General features: G+C 44.2%; 1 pseudogene; it reads right to left on the bottom strand.

The window, feature by feature from the left end:
• Positions 1-5,334: 5,334 nt before the first annotated feature.
• On the bottom strand, positions 5,335-5,499 carry LOC140458315 (U2 spliceosomal RNA; annotated as a pseudogene).
• Positions 5,500-6,000: the final 501 nt, after the last annotated feature.

Here is a 6,000-nt window from a genome sequence, read left to right on the forward strand (position 1 = left end):
AACAGTACCCTTCCACCGACAGTCTCATTTGTTTGGCCGAATTGGTCTTCACCCTTAACAATTTCTCCTTTGAATATTCCCACTCCCTCCAGACCAAAGGGGTAGCCATGGGCACACGTATGGGCCCCAGCTATGCATGTCTCTTTGTTGGCTACGTAGAGCAGTTGATCTTCCGTAATTACACCGGCACCACTCCCCACCTCTTCCTCCGCTACATTGATGACTGCATTGGTGCCACCTCGTGCTCCTGCAAGGAGGTTGAGCAATTCATCAACTTCACCAACACATTCCACCCTGACCTTAAATTTACCTGGACCATCTCTGACACCTCCCTCCCCTTCCTGGACCTCTCCATCTCCATTAATGACGACCGACTTGACACTGACATTTTTTACAAACCCACCGACTCCCACAGCTACCTGGATTACACTTCTTCCCACCCTACCTCCTGCAAAAATGCCATCCCGTATTCCCAATTCCTCCGCCTCCGCCGGATCTGCTCCCAGGAGGACCAGTTCCACCACAGAACACACCAGATGGCCTCCTTCTTTAGAGACCGCAATTTCCCTTCCCACCTGGTTAAAGATGCCCTCCAACGCATCTTGTCTACATCCCACACCTCCACCCTCAGACCCCACCCCTCCAACCGTAACAAGGACAGAACGCACCTGGTGCTCACCTTCCACCCTACCAACCTTCGCATAAACCAAATCATCCGCCGACATTTCTGCCACCTCCAAACAGACCCCACCACCAGGAATATATTTCCCTCCCCACCCCTTTCCGCCTTCTGCAAAGACCGTTCCCTCCGCAACTACCTGGTCAGGTCCATGTCCCCAAACAACCCACCCTCCAATCCTGGCACTTTCCCCTGCCACCGCAGGAACCGTAAAACCTGCGCCCATACCTCCTCCCTCACCTCTATTCAAGGCCCTAAAGGAGCCTTCCACATCCATCAAAGTTTTACTTGCACATCCACCAATATCATTTATTGTACCCATTGCTCCCAACGCGGTCTCCTCTACATTGGGGAGACTGGGCGCCTCCTAGCAGAGCGCTTTAGGGAACAACTCCGGGACACCTGCACCAATCAACCACACCGCCCCGTGGCCCAACATTTCAACTCCCCCTCCCACTCTGCCGAGGACATGGAGGTCCTGGGCCTTTTTCACCGCCGCTCCCTCACCATCAGACGCCTGGAGGAAGAACGCCTCATCTTCCGCCTCGGAACACTTCAACCCCAGGGCATCAATGTGGACTTCAACAGTTTCCTCATTTCCCCTTCCCCCACCTCACCCTAGTTCTAAACTTCCAGCTCAGTAACTGTCCCTATGACTTGTCCGGACTTGTCCTACCTGCCTATCTTCTTTTCCACCTATCCACTCCACCCTCTCCTCCTTGACCTATCACCTTCATCTCCTCCCCCACTCACCCATTGTACTCTATGCTACTTTCTCCCCACCCCCACCCTCCTCTAGCTTATCTCTCCACACTTCAGGCTCACTGCCTTTCTTCCTGATGAAGGGCTTTTGCCCGAAACGTCGATTTCGAAGCTACTTGGATGCTGCCTGAACTGCTGTGCTCTTCCAGCACCACTAATCCAGAATCTGGTTTCCAGCATCTGCAGTCATTGTTTTTACCGTATAGGGGAATGTGTTTGGGTGGGTTACTCTTCGTAGGGTTGGTGTGGACTTGTTGGGTCAAATGGCCTGTTTCCACACTGTAGGGATCCTATGAATTAGGCTACAAGATAAATCTAGAATGAAACAAAAAAAAACAAAATTTATCTTTATTAAATATTTATTCAATGTATTAAACATAAGTTAGAAAAACTGTTTTGCAGCAATAGATCAGTTAACAGCAGACAAGATAAATATCAGTCAACCTGTTAGCTTGGTGGTAAGTATGTGTGCAGTTGGGTGAACATGCAAAAGTACACTTTGTCATGGCTAGTAAAATGTACAATTAGAGTGCATTTCTCTTTCTTCAGATTTGAGTACGTTGGAACCTGTTGGGCAAGTAGAAAGGGTGATTAAATTACCCCAGAAGCAAAAAACAGAAATTGCCCGAAAAGCTCAGCAGGTCTGGCAGCAAATGTGCAGAGAAATCAAAGCCAGCCAGAACCTGAAGAAGGGTTACTGGGCTGGAAACGTTAACTCTGATTTCACTTCACAGATGCTGTCTGACCTGCTGAGCTTTTTCAGCAACTTCTGTTTTTGTTTCTGATTTATACAGCAGTTGCAGTTCTTTCTGTTTTGATTAACTTACCTTCCCCATTCTGGTCAAGTCATTGAATTTCTTGCTGTCCTTGGACAATGAAGATATGCAGTCCTCACTTTCTCCTATGAAGGTACCAGTCAATACCTCTTGTTCTCCTTCCATGCCCACCTCCAAGTGAATGGTGGGATGTGGGAAGAGGTGAGAACAGGTCCAACTTTCATTGATTATTGTTCTGGAAGGCAGCAGAACACAGTCCAGCACCATCTGTGCAAAATGGATTATGAAAGTAAAGCAAAACAGAGCATTCAAACACAAATGATTTTCATGTGAAATAGGTATTTTCCACATAATGAAGTGTTTTATTCCTTTCTTCCTGCCCTCTACCAACTCTTCCAGCAGTGTGAGCTTTTGAATATCAGACCATGAGAAATAGACATTCAACCCCTTCAGCTTACTCCACCACTCAATTGGATTATGGCTGATCCACCATTCCTCGTGCACTTTCCTGCCCTTTCCCCATAATCCTTGACTGTCCGACTGATCAAGAATCTATCTCAGCCTTAAATATACACAAGGACCCTTCCCCGGAGTTCTGTGGTAAGGAGTTCCAAAAGACAGTCAACCCTTTGAGAGAAGAAATTCTTTTTATTCTGAAGCTATCCCCTCTGGTCCTAGACCCTCCCATGAGTAGAAACGTCCTCTCAGCGTTTACCCTGTCAAGGTCCTTAAGAATCCTATATGTTTCAATTATATCACTTCTCATTCTTCTAAATTCCAATGAATAGAGTTCCACTTGTTTAGCCTTCAGTCATAAGACAATCCCTCCATACCAGGCTTCATCCAAGTGAACGTTCTCTGAACTGCCACCAATTAAATTAAATCTTTCCTTGAATAAGTAGATGGTGACACCTTGCAAAATGTCCATATTACAGAGGAGGAAGTGCTGGATGTCTTGAAATGCATAAAAGTGGATAAATCCCCAGGTGTACCCTAGAACTCTGTGGGAAGCTAGAGAATAATTGCTGGGCCTCTTGCTGAGATATTTGTATCATCGATAAACACAGGTGAGGCGCCGGAAGACTGGAGGTTGGTAAACGTGGTGCCACTGTTTAAGAAGGGTGGTATGGTCAAGCCAGAAAGCCTGACATCAGTGATGGGCAAGTTACTGGAGGGAATCCTGAGGGACAGGATGTACATGTATTTGGAAAGGCAAGGACTGATTAGGGATAGTCCACATGGTTTTGTGCGTGGGAAATCATGTCTCACAAATTTGATTGAGTTTTTTGAGGAAGTAACAAAGAGGATTGATGAGGGCAGAGCGGTAGATGTGATCTATATGGACTTCAGTAAGACATTCAACAAGGTTCCCCATGGGAGACTGATTAGCAAGGTTAGATCTCACGGAATACAGGGAGAACTAGCCATTTGGATACAGAACTGACTCAAAGATAGAAGACAGAGGGTGGTGGTGGAGGGTTGTTTTTCAGACTGGAGGCCTGTGACCAGTGGAGTGCCACAAGGATCGGTGCTGGGTCCTGTACTTTTCGTCATTTACATAAATGATTTGGATGCAAGCATAAGAGATACAGTTAATAAGTTTGCAGATGACACCAAAATTGGAGGTGTAGTGGACAGTGAAGAGGGTTACCTCAGATTACAACAGGATCTTGACCAGATGGGCCAATGGGCTGAGAAGTGGCAGATGGAGTTTAATTCAGATAAATGCGAGGTGCTGAATTTTGGAAAAGCAAATCTTAGCAGGACTTATACACTTAATGGTAAGGTCCTAGGGAGTGTTGCTGAACAAAGAGACCTCGGAGTACAGGTTCATAGCTCCTTGAAAGTGGAGTCGCAGGTAAATAGGATCGTGAAGAAGGCGTTTGGTATGCTTTCCTTTATTGGTCAGAGTATTGAGTACAGGAGTTGGGAGGTCATGTTGTGGCTGTACAGGACATTGGTTCAGCCACTGTTGGAATATTGCATGCAATTCTGGTCTCCTTCCTATCGGAAAGATGTGGTGAAACTTGAAGGGGTTCAGAAAAGATTTACAAGGATGTTGCCAGGGTTGGAGGGTTTGAGCTATAAGGAGAAGCTGAACAGCCTGGGGCTGTTTTCCCTGGAGCGTCGGAGGCTGAGGGGTGACCTTATAGAGGTTTACAAAATTATGAGGGGCATGGATAGGATAAATAGACAAAGTCTTTTCCCTGGGGTCGGAGAGTCCAGAACTAGAAGGCATAGGTTTAGGGTGAGGGGGGAAATGTATAAAAGAGACCTAAGGGGCAACGTTTTCACGCAGAGGTTGGTACGTGTATGGAATGAGCTCCCAGAAGATGTGGTGGAGGCTGGTACAATTGCAACATTTAAGAGGCATTTGGATGGGTATATGAATAGGAAGGGTTTGGAGGGATATGGGTCGGGTGCTGGCAGGTGGGACTAGATTGGGTTGGGATATCTGGTCGGCATGGACAGGCTGGGCCAAAGGGTCAGTTTCCATGCTGTACATCTCTATGACTCTAAACGATCGGTTATTACTTCCTTAATAAAAGATTCCAATTCAATGTCAACAATAGCTGTTACAACATTGATCTTCACTATATGGCTATTATTTGTAAGAATGGGTGTTGGAAGATTAATGACCACAGAAGTAGGGCAGTCATATCCAACAAAACAAATAAAAAATAACTGAAAAGAAATGAACATGATGGAAAAGTGTTGTTCATTAGGAATATACTGCTAGAAAATGCTATTTATTTCCCAAGCTGAGAGTGGAAGAAAACTTATAATTCTTATTGGAAAGATGAACATATGCTGTTTGAGCTGTAAATATTATTGAACAAAGGCCAGACATAAAATATTTGATAACTATTAACTTCATCAAGTCATAAAAGGGATGTATTAGAAATAAACTTTTGACTTGGATTGTGGACAGAAATAAATATAGTTTGCCTTAGCTTTTGGACTACATGAAAATGTAGATGATTTCCCCTTTAATAGGAAACATTTTTTCTATTTAAGTCAACATGCTTGGATGTGTTATGATACATCTCCATGGCCATCACATCCTGAGGTTGAGCTTGAACCAGGACTGTCTGACCACGACATTACCACAATATGACAAGGTCTTCAAAAAAAAAGGAATAGATGCAACAAGCCCCTGCTCCATCTTCCAGTTCCAAAACTCAATTTAAAATTTCATCCCCAGATTTGAGGATGTATCAGATATTAACCTGATAAAAATAGATGCTGTACTTGATCTTGGCCAAAGGGTTGAGAAACAAAGTCTTTCTTTCATAAATGACCTGTTTGGATTTGCTATACCACATTCTGAGATAAGGCTTGAAACCAAGTAATACAACCAAGAGACAGGCACACTACCACTCCACCACAACCTTCTTGGTTTGTTAACATCTAGATGATAACAATTACTAAATGTGTTATCAGCTTTCACCATTTTGCATAAATTCTATTTGTATTTGACACCTTTAGTAAAATGAATGACTTTTATTCCTTAAGGTGTGATGTGTTGTGTTAATTCAATAATATCACAAGAACACGATATGCTTTTGAAGTTGCATGCAAGTTATAGTACAAAATACTGATGCTTAGACCAACAAACAACAAAACTGTTAATATTCCCGAAGGGCTTGAAAACTTGAAATCTCTCAGTTGTTATGGACCAGGCCAGACGCCTCTGAAAAAAAAAGCCATAGACTGCATAACCTTGTTAAAGCAGTTCTGTCACACCTTCCCCCTTAAAAAATGCACCATCAATATCTAAAG

This window comes from Chiloscyllium punctatum, chromosome 32 (genome assembly GCF_047496795.1).
Source record: "Chiloscyllium punctatum isolate Juve2018m chromosome 32, sChiPun1.3, whole genome shotgun sequence".
Lineage (NCBI taxonomy): Eukaryota > Metazoa > Chordata > Chondrichthyes > Orectolobiformes > Hemiscylliidae > Chiloscyllium > Chiloscyllium punctatum.